Consider the following 20,162-nt stretch of genomic DNA (forward strand, 5'->3'; position numbering starts at 1 on the left):
TTTTGAATCTGTAATATCTAATTTATGACTTAAATGCCCTACAGGCTGTTGAGCAGCTCCTTGATCTTGTAGAAACATTCCCAGAGATATGCCTTACCTTTTATTAACATACAAACTGAAACAGTGTCCTATAGGCAGATACTTAAAAGTGCTTGTTTGATCCTTCTGGAATGCAGTCTGGGAATAAGGTTCCCAGGTTAAAATAAGGCTGTATTTAGGATTTCTCTATAAGCTGACAGAGGGGTCATGGAACCTCACTATGTCCTGCTATCTAAAGGCTACAAAAGCCTGTAATTTCTAGGAATCTCCTTAGCTATTTTAGGGTCTTGGGATGTGGAAAGGAAAGAATTGATTTAATTCTTTCTTCTCCCTGTCTTTGGATTCCCTTAGATATAATAAGGCCTAAGTATTTTACCTCAAGGCTACAAAGCTGTGCCTTAGACCTAGAAACACTATAACCTCTGTCTGTTAGAAAGTTCAGCAGAATGCAGGTGTCTTGGCTAGAAAGCTCTTCTGAGGGGGCATTATAACACTGCACCATCTACATATTGCAAGACTGATGGGAAAAACTATAGTATTCCCTTTTATCAAATCAGGATCTAGGGATGTCCTCATCTCTTTCTGATAAATAGTTGACAATTTAAAATAACTGAAGGGCTTAGTTCTCATGTTTCTTAGACCTTTAAGAATACATGCTTGTGGACTGCCCAGCCACTTGAGGAGCTAGGCTGCTCCCCTACCCTCCAGTGCCCTGGGCTTGTGAGGACTGCCCATCTGCAGCATTTCCTCATCCCTGTGCTCTTGGGCCTCCTGGTTTTGCAAATACCTGGATCCACACTGCAGAGGCACAGGTGGTCATAAAGGCCATTGTACTGAGCTTCAGAAGATGGATCAGAAGTGAATAACTGCAATAAAGTCACACCAGACCTCTATAGTTGGTAAGTTGAAGGGATCACCACCTTCCATAAGAACCTGGGCTATCTTCAGGGGATGGGCAGCTGGAACCTGCAGTAGAAACTTGCAGAGTTCAACCCTGCAGGAGGTCAGGGAGCTCAACTTGGGTGTTGCAACCAGAATTCAGCCTGAATCTCAGGGGTTTGCCTTTGACTTGCTGAGACTAATTGACTTAGTTCTGCATATTGCTGCCCACATTGTCTATTGTGACAGCAGAGATATACCCTGAAGGAAGCCTTTCAATTTTTTTTCTTTCTTTTCCTCTTATTTTTAAAACTTTATTTTTCCCCACTCTACAAATTCTTCCTTTTTTCATTTTTCTTTTTCCCACTCAATCTCTTGCTCCCCCACATTGTTCTTCATCTCCCTTTTTCTTGTTCCTGCCCTAATTTGGATATCTTTTTTTTTCTATTTTCTTTTCTCTTTTTCATTCTCTGGATTGTCATTAGTTTCAAAGGAAGGTGAGTAAAATTTATAGCTTCACTACTACTGTTGAGTTATTCTGTTCTTGTCTTTGTTCTCACACTCTGTCTTTCCCACTTGTCTTCAACAGTTTCCTAGAGTTTGCATGATCATCCTGTGTTCTCTGTCTTTACTTGAAACCTTCTCCTGTCCTTCTACCTATTCCTCTCCTCCCAACTCCTTTTAAGTCCCCATCCTGAAGGGTAAAGTTGCTATACTGAAGAGTTTATTCACTATAAAAATATTTTGGGCTGGTCTTTGATTTTGAGTTAATTCACATGGTTAAAGATGATATTAATAACTACCACAAATTGTCAATTTTTAAGCTGTGCTTGATGCTATTATGTTGCTGATTACATCAATTGGGCTAAAGGGTTGTGATTGACTTAACAAGTTGTCCTGCCTGATATTATGAAAATGAGAGAGTCTCTGAGTTATTAGAGACTCAAAAATCTAAAGAGCAGCTATATCAGGCAGTTCGAAGTACTAACCCAGGAATTAAACCAAGGACAGTTCCAACAACAAAAGTAAAAATGAGAAAACACTTAAGCAAGGCACAAATACAGACTTCCAGCTCACTAATGACAAATTTTATGGGGAAAAAGGTGGAAAAGCCTGACAATCAACCACTAGGACACCCTGAACTCACAGCACAAGATGTAACAACACAGATCAATCAGGCCCTAGAAAAATTCATAACAGAAACAATTTCCCAGATAACTACAGAGATGGTGAGCACAATGAAATACATGATTAGAGACTCTAGAACAGATACAGACAAAAAATAGATGAGTTTGGGACTGTGATAGAAGCCAGGAATGCCCAGCATAGGAAAGAAAAGGAACCCATGAAACAGATTCAAACAGATAGCCAAGAGATTAAAAGCTCTACAAAAAAGAATTCTCAGCAGAATGAGCAAATGTGAAGATAGAATTTCAGATATAGAAGACAGGATTTTGGTCAGTGACCATGAAAAGAGAGGCCTCTTAAAAACAGTTAGGGATCATGAGAAATCGATCCAACAACTCCTAGATGATGCAAAGAAGAATAACATAAGACTGACAGGAATCCATGAAGTAGCAGGAGAAAGTCCAGATGATGAAACACACACACACACACACACACACACACACACACACACACAAAACTATTCACAGAATTCATAAAACAGAAAACTTCCCAAACAGAGGGGAAGAATTTGACGAACAGATAAGTGAGAAACATAGGACTCCAACTAGCCATGATAAACAAACAAACAAACAAAAAAACACAAAACACAAAACACAAAACACACACAGAAAAAGCCACAAAAAACTACACCTAGACATATAATAGTTAAGAACCTGGAAATCCAACAGAAGAACAAAATATTGCAAACAATTAGAGACAAATCACATGCCAAGGAAAGCCCATCAGAATCACAGCATACTTTTCAACACAAACCCTCAGGTCAAGGAGAGCCTGAAGTGGGGTATTTCAAGCCCTAAAAGAAAACAACCTCCAACCTAGATTGATGTATCCTGCAAAACTCTCTTTTAAAATGGATGGGGAAAGGTACAAGATCCCCATGAGGAATGTAGCTCTACTGTATACTTAAAAATTACCAATATACTCAATTAAAAAATAAATAAAATGGATGGGGAAATAAGATACTTCCATCACAAAGAACACCGGAGAAACTTCATGAATACCAAACCAGCACTCCAAACAATTCTAAACAATATCCTGGAAAAAGACAATGAAGGTCACAACACCATGAGTCCCAACAAAGCAAATCAATTAAGCAAGGCAAGAAACTAAAGGGAGAAGGCAAGAAATTAAAAAGAGCCAACAATGGGGCATTATAACCACCCATGTCAATGGCCTTAATTCACCAGTCAAAAGAAATAGACTGGTAGAATGGATTAAGAAGCAAAATCCAACAATATGTGGTATCCAAGAAACACATCTAGAACAAAAAGAAACTCATAGACTGAAAGTAAAAGGATGAAAAACAGTTCTCCATGTGTCAGGAGCCCAGAAAAAAGCAGGGGCAGCTATATTATTTGCAGACAAAGTAAATTTCAAAGCAAAACTGATTAAGAGAGACAAACTACATCCTTGTAAAGGGAACAATCCAAAAGGAAGAGATGACAATCATAAATATATATGCACAAAATATTAATGCATCAAACTTTACAAAACAAATATTAAAAGATATGAAAAACCAAATATGCACTAATACTATTGTAGTGGGGAACCTAAATACCCCGCTGTCACAAATAGAGAGATCATATAGACAAAAAATCAACAACAAAATACTAGAACTGAATGAAGCCTTTGAACAAATAGATTTAATAGATATCTACAGAGTGTTCCAGCCCACAAAATCAGAATATACACTCTTTTCACCTGCACATGGGTCATTCTCCAAAATAGGCCACATACTTGCTCATAGAACATGTTTAAATAAATGCAAAGGAATTGAAGTTATCCCATGTATATTATCAGATCATAGTGCAATTAAGCTGGAGATCAATAGCATAATAAAACCTCAAGAACTTCACAAACACATGGAAATTGAACAACACTGTCCTGAACAATCAATGGGTCACAGAGGAAATTAAAGAAATCAGTCAATTTTTACAAATAAATGAGATTGCCAATACAACATACAGGAATCCATGGGACACAGTGAAAGCAGTTCTACGTGGAAAATTCATAGCAGTGAATGCCCACATTAGGAAAATGGAGTGAGCTCAAATAAACAACCTAATGATGAATCATAAGCTCCTAGTAAAAGAAGAGCAAGAAAAACCAAAAGCTCATACAAGGGAGGAAATTATAAAGATAGAGCAGAAATCAGTGCAATGGAGACTAGGAGAATGGTACAAAAACTCAACAAATTGAAGAGTTGGTTTTTCAAAAGAATAAATAAAATCAATAAATCTTGAGCCAACCTTGTGAAAAAAAGGAAAGAAAAGTCTCAGATCCCTGCAATTAGGAATGAAAAAGGTGATGTCACAACAGATCCAGCGGAAATCCAGAGTGTCATCAATATCTACTTCAAAAATCTGTACTCTAATAAAATGGAGAACATAAAATAAATGGACAGATTTCTGCATACTTATGAATTGCCAAAGTTGAATGAAGATAAGAAAATTCTAAACACCCCAATTACAATCAGTGAAATTAAAAATATAATTAAATATTTACCAACAGAGAAAAGCACAGGTCCTGAAGGATTCACTGATGAATTCTACAAGACATTTAGAGAAGAACTATTGCCACTATGCTTTAAACATTTCAATGAGATTGAAAGGGAAGCAATATCCCCAAATTTATTCCTGAAAGCAAGTGTTACTTTGATTTCAAAACCAGGGAAAGACCCAACCAAAAAAGAGAGCTATAGGCTACTCTCCCTAGTGAACATAGATGCAAAAATCCTTAATAAGATACAGGCAAACAGAATACAGACAATCATGAGAAGATCATATACGCTGACCAAATTGGATTTATCCCCGCTTTTATTGAAGTGCAACAATCCAGGATGAATTTTAGATTTTGTTAAAAGTAGCCATGTCCATGAACTGCACATAGGTCTCAAAGGCAGTGATCTGCTCCTCCAGAATATCTGTTCCAACTTTATCAATTTCAACTGTATTTGCAGTTTTTAAATTCATATCCCACTGGAACTAGTTTAGAGAAGCCCCAGACCAAGCCATCTGCTCAAATGTTGTGGACACACTCCTCTAATTTTACCATATCTGTGTCATCATCCCAAGGTTTCACATCTAGCAAGATGGAATACTTGACAACAAAGGCAATTTTTTGGCTTTCTTAGACTCATACTGTGCAAGTAATTCTTCCCTTAGCTTCTTTGCTTCTTCACTTTCCTGTAAAGAAATATTGTAATATTTCACAAAGCTGTTGTTCCTCTGCTTGAAGATAGTGATGAGATCATCACAAACAATGGCTTTATCAGAAAATAGGAAACCCATCAGGAGCTCAGCCAAAAGATGGTGATTTGACTTTATTCATCATGTAACTCTTGAGTGTATTATTAACAGTAAATAATAATATATGCTAAAGTTCTCTGATTTTAATCTCTATTCTAATTAATTTACATTTTAATGATAATGCTATATATAAAAATGTAATAATTATATAAGGATCTAAAATAAAAATCTTGGTGGCCTTCAGACGTGGGGCTGGAAAGTGTGCACATATCCTGGGGAACAGTGGTGTGGACCAGAGCAGTGCAGCTGCAGGCAGAACCCAGCAAGGGCTCTGCCCTGACCCCAGAGGCTTGGGACTGTATGCCACACAGGAAAGAACTGCACAGGAGCACAAGCTTCAGCCAGAGGCCCACCCCATAGCATCCATGTTTGCATAAATCCCAGGGAGCAGTGGTGTGGACCAGAGCAGTGTGACTGCAGGCAGATTCCAGCCAGGGCTCTGCCCTGACCCCAGAGGTACATAGACCCAAGCCAAAGACCCACTCAGAAAAGAGCTATACAGGCACACAAGCAATAGCCAGAGGCTCGCCCTGATACCATTGGTAAGTGTTCAGATATCTTAGCCAGAATCCTGCTCAGACAACAGGAACAGGGGTGCACAGCCCTCAGCCAAAGGCTCTCCTAAACAACAGCTGCATAGGGGCCTAGCCAGAGGCATACTTAGATACCATTCCAAGTGTGCACAGGCCCCAGCCAAAAACCTGCCCAGACAACAGGTCAGCTCAGGGATCTAGAAGGCCACCATTCTGAAAGCAGAACTGTTGTACTGGTGAGCAACAGAAAAAAGGCTGCTTGGTGGCTTGCTGAAAATTGAAGATCACTGGATGAGCAAAAAGTTGAGGGGTAGGGGAAAAGAATGAAGGGGATGTAATTAATATGAAAAAATGAAAGAATGGAAACAAAGTATTTGTAGACAGGGAGGGGTGGAGGGGTTGAAGGGAAGGCAGGGAAATGGGGAAAAAAAATAAGAACCAAGATGGATTATGTAAAGGTGAAAATTTCCAATGATGAATGCCATTATACTGTATACTTTAAATGTACCAATATAATTAATTTTTTAAAAGTTGCCTCCACAAAGGCACAGCAGGCTGCATGTGTTGAAATGAGAAGACACATAAACAAGTCTCAAAACCAGACTTCCATATCACCTAAGGCAACCTCAAAAGAAAATGAGATGGGATAGTCTGTTACTCAACCACCTAGACTCCCTGAGTGAAAGAGGATCTGGAAAAAATAAAATCAGAAATCATTTCTCAGATAACAGCAGAGATTGTGTCCATAGTGCAAGACATGATTAATAAATCTACAGTGGACAGAGACAAAAAAAAAAATAGAGGAGCTGAGGAACATGATGGAATCCCAACATAGGAAACAAATGGAATCCATAAAACAGATGCAAACAGATTTCCAGGAGATTGAAAACTCCATTGAAAGTTTATGCAGCAGAATGAGCCAATGTGAGGATAGAATTTCAGATATGGAAGATAGGATTGCAATTAGTGTCCAGGAAAAGAAAAAATTCTTAAAAATAGCAAGGGACCATGAGAAATCAACCCAGCAGCTGCTACATGACTCAAAGAAGAATAGCATAAGACTGATCAGAGTCAACGAAGAAACAGGAGAGAGTGCAGATGACATTAAAAAAACTGTTCACAAAAGTAATGGCAGAAAACTTCTCAAATAGGGGAAAAGAACTTGACATACAGATAAGTGAAACATATAGGACTCCAATTAGCTGTGATTAAAAAATCTACATATAGGTATATAATAGTTAAGATTCCAACAGAAGAACAAAATTTTACAAGCAGTTAGAAGAAATAAACAAATCCATACAAAGAAAAGTCCAGAATCACAACAGACTTCTCAACACAAACCCTCAAGGCAAGAAGAGCCTGGAGTGATGTATTTCAAGCCCTAAAAGAAAACAGCCTCTAACCCAGATTGATGTACCTTGCAAAACTATCTTTCAAAACTGATGGAAAAATAAGATACTTTCATAACAAAGAGCATCTTAGAAACTTCATGAATACCAAACCAGCACTCCAAAAAATTTTTAATAATATCCTTGGAAAAGACAAGGAGGATCACAACCCCAGGAAGCCCAGCAGGATGCATCCATCTGGCAGGACAAGAAATTAAATGCAAAGGGGGAGAATCCAACAAAAAAAAAGTCATGGCAAGGATAAGTCAGTACATGTCAGTTATAACCATCAATGTCAGTGGTCTCAATTCACCAGTCAAAAGAAATAGATTGGCAGAATGGGTCAAGAAGCAAGATCCAACAATAGGCTGCATACAAGAAACACACAATTTAAAAAGAAACTCATAGACTGAAAGTGAAGGGGTGGAAAACAATACTTCATGGGACAGAAACCCCCAAATCAAGTGGATTTCAAACCAACAATGATGAAGAGAGAAAGAAGGACACTAATTCTTGTAAAGGGAACAATCCAAGAGGAAGAGATGACAATCATAAATATATACGCATAAAATACTAGTGCACCCAACTATATAAAACAAATACAAATGGATATGAAAAAATCATATAAGCACTAATACAATAGTAGTGGGGGACCTCAATATCCCACTGTCACAAACAGATAGATCAACGAGACAAAAAATAAACAACAAAATACTAGAACTCAATCAAATTCTTGAACAAATGAACTTAACATGTTCACAGATGGTTCTATCCTACAAAATCTTAATACACATTCTTTTCAGTTGCACATGGGTTGTTCTAAAAAACATACCTCATATTCACTCATAAAACATGTTTAAGTAAGTACAAAAGAATTGAGGTTATCCCTGTATATTATCAGACAATGCTGCAATGAAATTGGAAGTCAATAGGAAAATAAACCACAAGAATTTCATAAACACATGGAAATTGAACACACTTCTGAATAACCAATGGGTTACAGAGGAAATTAAAAAAGAATTCAGACAGTTCCTACCATTAAATAACAATAACAATACAATGTATTGGAATCTATGGGACACAATGAAAGCAGTTTATGAGGAAAATTCATAGCATTGAATAACATATTAGGAAAATAGAGTGAGCTAAATTAAGAAACCTGATGCTGAACCTCAAGCTTCTAGAAGAAGAAGAGCAAGGTAAATCCAAAGCTCATAAAAGGTAGGAAATTATACATATCAGAGCAGAAACCAATACAATGGAGATAAAGAGAATAACACAAAAAATTAATGAAGCAAAGAGTTGGTTCTTCCAAAGAGTGAACAAAATTGGCAAACCCTTAGCCAACCTTATATTAAAAAAAAAAGGTAAGAAAAGGCCCAAATCCATGCAATTAGTAATGAAAAGGGTGAAGTTACAATGGACCCAGCAGAAATCCCAAGCATCATTAATACCTACTTTGATAACCTATACACCAATAAGATGGAAAATACAGAAGAAATGGACGGATTCCTAGATATGTATGAATTACCAAAGTTGAACAAAGATGATCTGAATATTCTAAACAACCCAATATCAATCAATCACATTAAAACATAATTAAAAACTTAGCAACTAAGAAAAGCCTGGGCCCTGCTGGCTTCACTGCTGAATTCTATAAGACATTTAGAGAGGAAATACTCCCATTACTGTTTAAACTGTTCAGTGAAATTGAAAGGAAAGCAATACTCCTGAATTCATCCCTAGAAGCAATCATCACCTTCATCCCCAAAGCAGAGAAAGACCCAACCAAAAAAGAAAACTATAGGCCAATCTCACTAATGAATATAGTTGCAAAAATCCTTAATAAGATACTGGCAAATAGAATGCAAATAATCAAGAAGATCATACACCCTGACCAAGTGGGATTCATCCAGGGATGCAGGGATGGTTCAACAGATCAATAAATGTAATACACTATATTAATAGAGCCCAACAGATCAATAAATGTAATACACTATATTAATAGAGCCAAGGACAAAAACCATATGATCATCTCAAAAGAAACAGAGAAAGCATTTGACAAAATCCAATATGCATTTATGATAAAAAAACCTTCAAAAAAATTGGAACAGATGGTCTCTACCTCAATCTGGTAAAAGCCATAGGTGAAAAACCAACAGCCAATATCATACTAAATGGTCAAAAACTGAAATCCTTCACACTAAAATCAGGAACAGGATAAGGATGTCCACTATCACCACTCCTGCTCAATATAATTTTGGAAAGATTAGCCACAGCAATTAAATAAGAGAAAGAAATAAAAGGAGTAAAGACAGGAAATGAAGAAGTCAAGTTGTCATTATTTACAGATGACATGATACTCTATATAAAATACCCCAAGAACTCCACCAAAAGTCTTCTAGCTATAATAACCATATTCAGTAAAGTAGCTGGATACAAGGTCAACATACAAAAATCAATAGCTTTCTTGTACACAAAAAACAGACTTACTGAGGGAGAAATGGGGCAAACAATTCCTTTTACAATAGCATCCCCAAAAATTGAAATATCTAGGAATCACCCTAACCAAAGAGATCAAAGACTTCTACTCTGAAAAGTATAGCACTCTGAAAAAAGAGATTGAAGAGGATATCAGAAAATGGAAAGACATCCCTTGCTCCGGGGTAGGAAGAATCAACATAGTGAAAATGGCCATACTTCCAAAACTTCTACATACATTCAAAGCAATCCCCATTTAAATTCCAGCAGCAAACTTCATATTGAGAAAATAATCCAAAAATTCACTTGGAACAAGAAGACCTAAAATAACAAAAGCAATTCTAGGCAATAAAGACAATGTAGAGGGTATAACAACCCCCAACTTGAAACTATACTACAAAGCCACTGTGATAAAAACAGCATGGAACTGGCAAAGAAGCAGACCTGAGGACAGTGGAACAGATTAAAAGATGCAGAAACAAGTCCAGACACACTCAGGCACCTCATCTTCGACAAAGAAGCCAAACACCCTCATTGGAGGAAAGACCCTCTTTAATAAATGGTGCTGGAAAAACTGGGTTTCCACTTGCCAGAGATTAAAACTAGACCTATATCTCTCACCATGTGCTAAACAAAATCTAAAAATATCAAAACAAAAACCCTAAACCAGCTAGAAGAGAGGTTAGGTAGAACTCTTGAAGACATTGGTGTAGGAAAAGATTTTATGACCAAAACCTCTGTGGGCCATGAACAAACATGAACAATCAACAAGTGGGCTGTCTTCTTATTAAAAAGCTTAGGTGCAGCAAGAGAAATGACCAACAGTGTGAAGAGACAACCTACAATGTGGCAAAAATTTTTCACCAGCTGTTCCTCAGACAAACATATACTATCTAGAATATGTAAAGAACTTAAAAAACAATCAGACCTCCCAAATTTAAAGACCCCGTCCAAAAATGGGCATCTAAAATGAACAGACATTTCTCAGATAGAGAAGTAGAAATAACAAATAAACAAATGATAAAGTGTTCAACATCACTGGCCATTCAAGAGTTGCAAATGAGAACAACACTGACATTCCACCTCACCCCAGAAAGAATGGTTGTTATTATGAAAGCAACCAATAACAAATGCTGTCAGGGCAGCAGGGAAAGTGAAACAGTGCTCCACTGCTGGTGGGAGCATAGACTGGTACAACCACTGTGGAAATCAGTATGGTGACACTTCAAAGAAGTAGGATTGGAAGTCCCATTTGACCTTGCCATTTCCCAGCTGGGTATCTTCCCCAAAGAATTAAAAGGCTCATACCACAGTGATATATGTGCACCCATGTTCATAGCAGCACAATTTGTAATAGCTAAAACTTGGAAGCAGCACAATTCCCATCAACTGGAGCCTGGATAAAGAAAATGTGTGTGTGTGTGTGTGTGTGTGTGTGTGTGTGTGTGTGTGTGTGTGTTTTAATGGAATACTACTCAACCATAAAAAATGGGAGATTAGGGCCATTTATAACTAAATGGATGCACATCGAGGCAATAATCTTAAATAAATAGGACTCACATGTAAATATTGAATAGTTTCTCTAGAGTGAGAAACTGCAAGTATAAATAAGGAGTAAAAGTTCTGATAGATAATGTGAAATAGGAAGAAAAGGGGCAAAGGCAAAGAGGAAATCATAGGGGTAGGGGAAAGGAAAGAAGGGAGTGGATTAATATGAGAAAATGAAAATATGGAAACAAAGTCATTGTAGATGGAGGGTTTGTCTTTGTAGACTTTGTAGATGGAGGGGTTGAAGGAGGGAAAGGGAATGGGGGAGAAATAACAACCAAGATGGGTTATGTAAAGGTGCAAATTTCCAATGATAAATGTCATTATATTGCATACCTAAAATGTACCAAGAAAATTAGTTTTAAAAAAAGTGGGGCTGAAAAAGGGCTAGCATTTGCTGTAGGATAGTAATGATAGCACTGAAGATGTTTCATTGTTTGATGTAGAAGAGATAGCTAATAGACCAAAAAGATCTAAAATTAGACATCCAGTGGCATAATTTTTCCATTTTTTTGAGTCTGTGAAATTATAGTCTATCTTCTATGTGAAACACTCAGCAGCAGCTTCACTGCCTGTATGGTGGCTGTTGTCTTGTTGTCATGTGACTTTTGGGCAATGAACAATGTCACAGGTAGACTAATGGTTGGCTTACGTTGGTGGAATCATATTGATGAGGGTGGAAAGAGCCAGCGGGTATTTGACTCCAGGAAGGCAATTTATCAAAAGAATAAACATGTCTCAGTGGCCAAATCAAGAATATTTTTGTCCAGTGGCATGAGTGATATTTGCCTTTAGTGTGCTCTTCTTCAGTGTAAAGTGGTTGTTGGTGGTTATTGTGGGTGTGGTGCTACAAGGTGCCAACCTGTATGGTTACACTAGGTGTAAGGGTGGGCATCACAAAGAATTTAGGCAGCTTGGCTACCTCATAACTTGGGAGCAGTATTAAGCCAAACTCTGGAGATGACCAGACTTCCTGAGTACTTATGTGTTCTGTTATCTTGGGGGAACAGTTGAAGAGATTCTTGGTTCTAGGCTATTTTGAGTGCCATCTGTTTTGCAAAGAGAAGTATTGGGTTTATTCTGCTTAAAGTTTTTGTTTAAAAAAGGAAACAGGTTTCATATTGGTTTTATTTTCTCTCTAGTAGCTGGGACTAGAAAGTACAAAATACCATCAGAAACATTCTCAGAATTTATTTTACGGTATACATATGTATGCACAGCCATGTAATAGCACTCTATCCCAAATTAATGTGTTCATTTATATGTATAATAGATCTTCACATTTTGACCCATAGAGCACAGGCGTATGTTCTTAGCCTGTTTCATAGTTCTGTGTGTTTACATGTTATTTCTGTAGATTATTTTGAGAAGTTTTGATTCTATGTAAAAGCGAGCATTTTATCTTACATGTGACTTAAAAAGTTAGAAATAATTGTTCATTTTTAATATATACTCTATGGTGAAATTTCGTATCTTAGAAATATATGCAAGCAGGTAAAAACCAAATTTAGGCTGGTAGTGTTAACTAGTTTCTAAAATTGTGTTTTTATTTTGAGGCCAGTAATATATAAACAGAATCTTAATAGCTTATGTGTAAGATGTATCCAGGGATTGTTACAGTTTTATTTATTTTAGGGAAAGGATAGTGAGATTTTACTTTGGAAATTGCTGGAAGCCATTCAGTGGTATATGGACTAATAAATCTTATCTTTTACCACTAAAATAATATTATTATTATGCCATAATGAGAATACTCTTTTGAGTGTTTAGCATAATAAAAACCTAAAAGATGTTTTGTTTTATGAATCCATTTTTCTGCTATAATGGGGCCATTGTAAAGTATACATTTGCATTAATGGTATTTCCTAAAGCAATATATGTAACTCAACTAAATAAATTAACGAACTCTTGTAGGCACCTGTAAATTCTGTTGTAGGTACTGTAAATTTCATTAGTTTTAATCAGCAGATTATATTGTGAATGTATTTCTACATTGTTAAAATATTTTAGATTTTTTAAAAAGTTGAATGTGTCTTCACTGAAGTAGTAACTTGAAAAGTGCATAATTTTATATTTGTATAAAGCTCTATTGTTGACAAAGCAAAAAAACAACTCTGCCATCTGAGTTCATGTTTTCTATTTACATGACTACATTTTGTTTCTTTTTATTTTTTCCTATTTTCTACTAGTCATATTAAATTTTTTTTTAAAAGATATACCTTTCATTTTTTAATTTTTCTAACACGTTAGGTTTCCCTTACCTTTATTAGATTTTCTCAAGCTATTATCTGTTAAGTTCCTCTGAAATAAAGCCTCTGACTTTTATAAAACTTTAATTTATCTCATAATTAAATACCATGTATGGACACTGCAACCACAAGCAAGTGCTATTTTTTAACCTCAAAAATTGGTAAATTTAAAACTTTAATAATACCCAAATTTAAGGAGTATATATGGAAACAAAAATTCTTGGTGGGGACACAAACTGTTGCAAAAATTTTGGAAATGTTTAAGAAATATTGATCAGAATTTTGAATGTCCACACTTTTTGATCCACCATTCCTAATTGTAAGAATGTATTGACTTTATAAAGAATTTTATTGTTATGTTGTGGAAAAAACCATATTGTTTTCAACCTTCCCTACTATTCCAATTCTTTACTATGAATATGTATCATCATTATTATTAAAATGTACTATTTATAACACAGAGAAAGGAGAGAGATATAAATATATCACAAAGTCAAATATAATTTCTAACATATCAACATTTCAGAAGCTCTGATCTAATGTCCACCTTGTTTTCTTTTTTAAAAAATTAAGTTTATTCGTACTTTTTAGGTTTATAGTACAGTTATATTCATCATTGGGATCTTGGTTCTCATTTTTTCCCGCCCCTGCCCTCCCTTCACCCGATCCACCCTCACCTATTTACAAAGACATTGTTTCCATTTTTTCCTTTTCTCATATTTTTTCTTTTCTTTTTTTGAGACAGGGTGTAGTTGAGACTGACCTGGAACTCACTACGTAGCCCAGGCTGGTCTCGAACTCACAGCAATCCTCCTTCCTCAGCCTCCCAAGTGCTGGGATTACAGGCGTGAGCCACCACGCCTGGATCTCATATTTTTTCTTTTCCCTTATTTCCTTTCCCCTACCCTTCCCACTTCCCCTACACTGTTAGCCCTTTTCTTCTTATTTCACATTATTTTTCTAAATAATATTGTGTTCCAGTGAAATAGAAATGGAGCTTTTCATACTCATCATCTTTCATGTGAGTACCTCAAAGATTCAGTGCATGAGGTGGGATCCAACAATATGGTAAATATTTAATTAAAAAAACATTGCAGTAAAAGATGCACTTTATTAATCTCCCTCCAAATACTCCCCCTTGCTTCAAACACACTTATCTCACTGTTCTTGCCATTTTCTGAAGCAGTCTGGGAGTCTTCGTTCATGAACATTGTTAGCTACATTATTGTTGCTACATCATTACCTTGAATTTATTCAAAATATTCACCTTTTACGATCATTTTGATTTGGGGGAAGATCCAAAATTGCATGGTGCCTGATCTAGTGAATAAAGTGTAATGATTTTTTTGACAGAAATTGCTGTAAATATTTTAATTGTTTTAGAATATCCTGGCAGTCACAAAAAATACTCACAAAAGAGCACTTCCAGAAGTGTTTCAGAAACTAGCAAGAATGATGGAATAAGTGTGTTTGAAGCAAAGTGGAATATTTTTAAAGGGAATTGATGGCAATAAGTCTTTTATTGTAATAATTTTTAATTTAAACATTCACTGTATTGTTTGATCACACCTCTTAGCTTTGCTAAGATTTTTAACAGGTGAGTTACTTAAACAAGGAAGGAGTTAAAATAGCTTCACTAAGTTCCAACAGATCCTTGAGTCCTGACCTGTGGAAGATGCATCCCTCTGACATCACAGAAGTAGCAGTGAGTGTTGTTCTCTATAGAGATAGTGTTTTTAAGATGATTTCAAAGCATTCTACTGGTTTATGTGCTTTGGGGATCCTAATCCCCAACTTGTCTATTTCTTTAAAAAGTGCTGTTACTATATAAACAAAACTAAACTAGTTTTAAAACAATTAGTAGATAAACTAAGAGATCCTATTAAACTGCTATACAAAGAGTTTGATACTGGGGACTCGATATTCAATTTTGGTCTTGTCAAGATAAAGAGCCTGGTCAACACCCTCACAAGACTGAGGGTCTTGCTGTTATATTGCTCATCCTCATATTTGGTCCCTGCATGATAAAATAGTTATCAAAACTCATATATCAGAGAGTAACCACTGCCCAACATTATCAAGATGTTAATTATAAAAAATAATAAAAATTGACATAAACATAATGAGGGGTATAGAGTTATCCCCCCCAAAAAAGGGAGGACTAATAAACATTTTAATAGCAAAAAACCCTACAAAATTTCATAATATAAAATAACTTATGCTGTTTGCTTTGTTTAGTTCAAAATCAACAGACACCAGAGACATCCAGTCTCCCTAAAAGGTTTTGTTAAAAAAAAACAAACAAAAAACATTGTTAACTTTGCTTGTCAGATATGCCCCCTTCTCCTAGGCTAAAATAGATAACTAAATAAATTTTAAAAGTAACCTCCCCTACCAAAAAAGTGCTACATCCAGTTTAAAATTTATCTGCTTTGCCACCTTGTTTTAAATATCAGCAATGTAAACTATCAAAATAAAATGTAACCACCTAAATGAATGAGATCAAGGCTAAAAAACCCTATGAAAAAAGAAAGAGTTGTAGCCCAGTACTGGGTCGATCAGGGCACTGCCATTAGATGTAATCAACCCCCATCAATAGAGTAAACTTTTGTTATTTTACTTCCTCTTTTATTTTACTTGCCTCTCTGTGTGTCACTTGCCAATTCTTTCTATAATATTAATACATTGACAATGGGGATTAAGTTTCAACATGAGATTTGGAAGGGGCACAAATATTAAAACCACAGAATATACCATAGAATACAATATTCAAATTGACTAGTCATCTAAATGACTTGGTAATCAACGAAATTTGACAATTTTAGTGTTCTTGTATTAAAATTGCATAACATTCCATGGAGTTGTAAGTCTGCACTGTGAAAAGGCCTGGAAATCACAGAATGAGAGCAATGGGAAGGACGGGTTTGGAGTAGGCAGACCCATTGAAGCCGTGTTCTGGAGTCTGGAGACACAAACTTGGCAATAAAATTCAGACTCAAGAGGGCTTCAGAGTAGCCCCCACTTCCAGCTTTAACTTGTGTTCTGTCCAAACAAAATCTCTCTCTTTTTGTGGTGGGGTACCGGGGATTGAACTCAGGTCCTTGCATTTGCAAGGCTGCAGCAGAACCACTGAGCTAAATCCCTGGTCCTCGAACAAAATATCTTGCTTCCTGAGTGTGCTTTGGTTTAATTTCACTAGAGCAGCAGTTCTTAATCCAAAGCAATTTGTTCAGTGGGCAAATGGTATTTTTCTGAGCACTTGGAAATCATGAAGGTCTACAGTTGCACAATATTCTCTAGGAAACAAGGCAGAGGTATCTACAAGAAACAAGATGAAGAAAAAACGCGTTCTATATCAAGCCAGGTCATAACAATTCATCCACTTTACAGTTGCCATACTAGTCCATCCAAATGTGACAGATAGAACTTCAGTTAATTCTCACTTTTTCAAGAATATACTATTTTCGACATCTTTTGTGCCTTCAAATCATTTTGTCTATATTTCCATTAATGTATTAATCACATTATGTATAGTTATTAATTTTTCCATCTGTTTTTTCAGGTAGACTTTAATTTTCTTGAGAGTAGAGACTATATGTTCATCCTTGAAAGACTCTGTCTTTTCCAATCTAATCCAAATACAATGTTAACATATATTAGGTAGTAGAGTTTACTCATGTTCTATTTATGCAGTTGTAAGATAATTTGAAAAAGTAATACGTCATTTATCAACATAAAGACTCAAAGCAGGAGTATGACATAGCATCAGAAGTCAAGATACATCAGGGGATCTTTTCTGGGTAGCAAAGAGAAAGCTATACATGACCATCTTTACTTTGAATACATCAAGTGCAGTTTCTACTCAAGTCACATATTACTTAAACTCCTGGCCACTAAGGAGGTGGGAATGTTAAAGGCAGTATAAATTTTCATACTTAGATTTTTATTCCTTAAGCTATTAGAGATATTATTAAAGTTACAGAAGAAGACAGCATCATAGATCATTTAAATTCTAAATTTTGTTCACAAAACTTTCTTATATGAAAGGAATCACTTAAACTTTTATTTACACTGAACCATTAGCACAAATTACTTAAGTTTATTAAATGTATCTACCCTTCTTATTTTGAATTAATTTAATGATCTAAATTTATAGTACCAAATACAGTCCTAAATTTCAATTACTTCCACTACTCATTTTTATGATAGTAATGTAGAATTTCTGCAAAAATGGCATATTTACAGGGCTATGTGTCCAAAGAGGTTTGTATTTCAATTGAGAGATAAGACATGCTTTTTTTTCCAAGCCTGTAGAGAGGAATTACTTTGAAATGATTAGATTTTAGAAATGGATCTTTACTCAACTGGTAAGTAATTTTTAGAGAGTTGGAAATAATTGGCTAATCATTTCTAACAAAGGGAGAATCCTTGGGCTAGATGAACAGTTTTCCTTAATATGAGATTCAGTTCACCATGTGCACTGCTTACTCATCAAGGTGATTTGTCAGACGGGGAGGTGTGAGAGGTCAGTAAAAGACATCTACCGCATAGTATCTTAGAATGTTACTCTCAGGACCCAAGAGAAGTAGATGAAATCAAGATGACAATTGATAAGGGCAGGTACTTTTGTTTCTTAGATGCTATGATGATGTCATTTTATGGAAAGATTGTGTCAGGTTATTCTTTGATATGGACCAGTACTTGAAAACTGAAAGAAAAGAAGTGTAAGACTTCGGAAATAATGCAGGGAAATAAGGGCCTGGTCCAGGGGGATCAGCTGACTGTACCTCACCCCCAAATTTGGGGCTTCATTGAAAACTGGAAGTTTTCATTGAAAACTAAGAGTTTAGTGGTAGCTCTTGAATTCCAGGAGAGATCAGGGGCTCTACCCAACATGAGACAATGATCTAGGATATGACAGGTACTTTGATGTTCCCTCTACAATGCAACTCAGTTTTAAGTCTGGTCATTTTCTGTGAGGGAGCACAAGCTGACTGACTTTCTAGATTTTGTCTGTCAAACTGTTGACAACTCACGAATAAGATGCAAGATTTTTTTCCTCCTGAGCCTAAGACACTGCTAAGTGTAAGGGACATTCAGATATCTAGACAGGTGCAAGTGGAGGGAAGAACTTCCAGAACTGTTCCTAGTTGGAGGCTGGAAGAATGCATATCTCCATTATAGTCACAGGAAGACCTCAATACTATCTTGGATGAGTGCCTTGAAACTGGAAAACTCTAGCTAGAAGATGCATTTTGTATGTAGCACCATCCTTGGTGTCTAAATTGTAACTATTGGCTGAAATTGAATTAACTGCAATTGATTTACCTGAACTATCTCCCCCCCTCCCCCGGGGAATGAAACCAGGCAAAAAGAATGTTGCTGCTGCTATTGATAATAGCAAAGATACTATGATTAAACAGCACTTTAAGCTTTTTAGCCTTTTGTAACAACCATGAAGGAAGTAGGTAGCTACAGTTGTGTATTTCAGCTTAGGTAACCTTCCAAACTCTCAGAGGTTTCTAGGCAATTAAGTTAGCTGAATTCAAATGTACTTCCCTTCTTTGCTTCAAAATCATTCATGATGGTAGTGGGTCAAAGGGAGAAAAGGAAAGGAGTTTTAAAAATTTACAATCTTTCTAACTTTGAAACGCTATGTTCTTTACATATCTTTCTGATTGGGAGAGTTCAAATTAGCATAATTCTAAAATAACATCTTAGGTTATTTCTTGAAATTGATTGTTTTTAGATTGGCATTAACATAAAGCCTAACGAAATATATATTCACCAGTACATCTGGGGCTCAACTGGCATTTGCTCAGTTACCTGAGTGAAAGAATGTTAAGATTTTGGTTTTAAGTGCATCTAATCTTATAAGTCTAAATGCCCAGTTCCTAGTAAGTAGGGTAGAAAGCTGTGTACTTATCTCAGTGATTCTGCACTTTATTCTAATCCCTTTTGGAATTCTCTCATTGGAATTCCTGTCTTAGACCAAGCCATGTGGTTTTGAATGGCTTATTGATGGTGAACTGGTTTTGTGAGAGGCTCTGCTATTTAGAAAATGCAAAAGGGATCTGGAGCCCAGTCTGGTAAATGAATTGGGTAATCTGACTTTTAAATCTCATTCATATGCGATTAGAAACTAAGGAAACTAATTTGCTGATGCATTTCATAAACTATATCTGAAGGCAATTCCAAAACAGGAATTCTACAGATGTTTAGAAGAAAAATGGCAACACTGGAATAAGTACATAATCTAGAGGGGCAGATCCTAAATTCAATCCCCAGCATTAAGACAGACAAACAAACAACAAACAAACAACAACAACAAAACAAACTCAACAAAACAAACAAAATAAAACCCCCCATCTTAAGTGGAACTATATTTCTTTTATTCTTCTTTTAAAAAACCTGGTGGCGTTTTGTTTCTAAAAAAACCTCATACTCCAAGGGATCCTCAGTCCATATCCACAGGCAGTGCCTGCAGACTACTTGGAGCCCTAAGTTGCAGGTCTATCCTTTTGGTCCCCTGGACCAGCCCCCACGACG

General features: G+C 36.2%; 1 non-coding gene and 1 pseudogene across 1 annotated transcript; one reads left to right on the forward strand and one right to left on the reverse strand.

The window, feature by feature from the left end:
* Positions 1 to 5,368: 5,368 nt before the first annotated feature.
* Positions 5,369 to 5,447, reverse strand: LOC117286059. The gene has a single exon (XR_004517197.1). It is a non-coding gene; the product is annotated as a small nucleolar RNA SNORD51 (small nucleolar RNA).
* Positions 5,448 to 10,572: 5,125 nt separating this feature from the next.
* On the forward strand, positions 10,573 to 12,341 carry LOC104850691 (annotated as a pseudogene).
* Positions 12,342 to 20,162: the final 7,821 nt, after the last annotated feature.

This window comes from Fukomys damarensis, unplaced genomic scaffold (assembly GCF_012274545.1).
Source record: "Fukomys damarensis isolate Sample0158 unplaced genomic scaffold, DMR_v1.0_HiC HiC_scaffold_14, whole genome shotgun sequence".
Taxonomy (NCBI): Eukaryota; Metazoa; Chordata; class Mammalia; order Rodentia; family Bathyergidae; genus Fukomys; species Fukomys damarensis.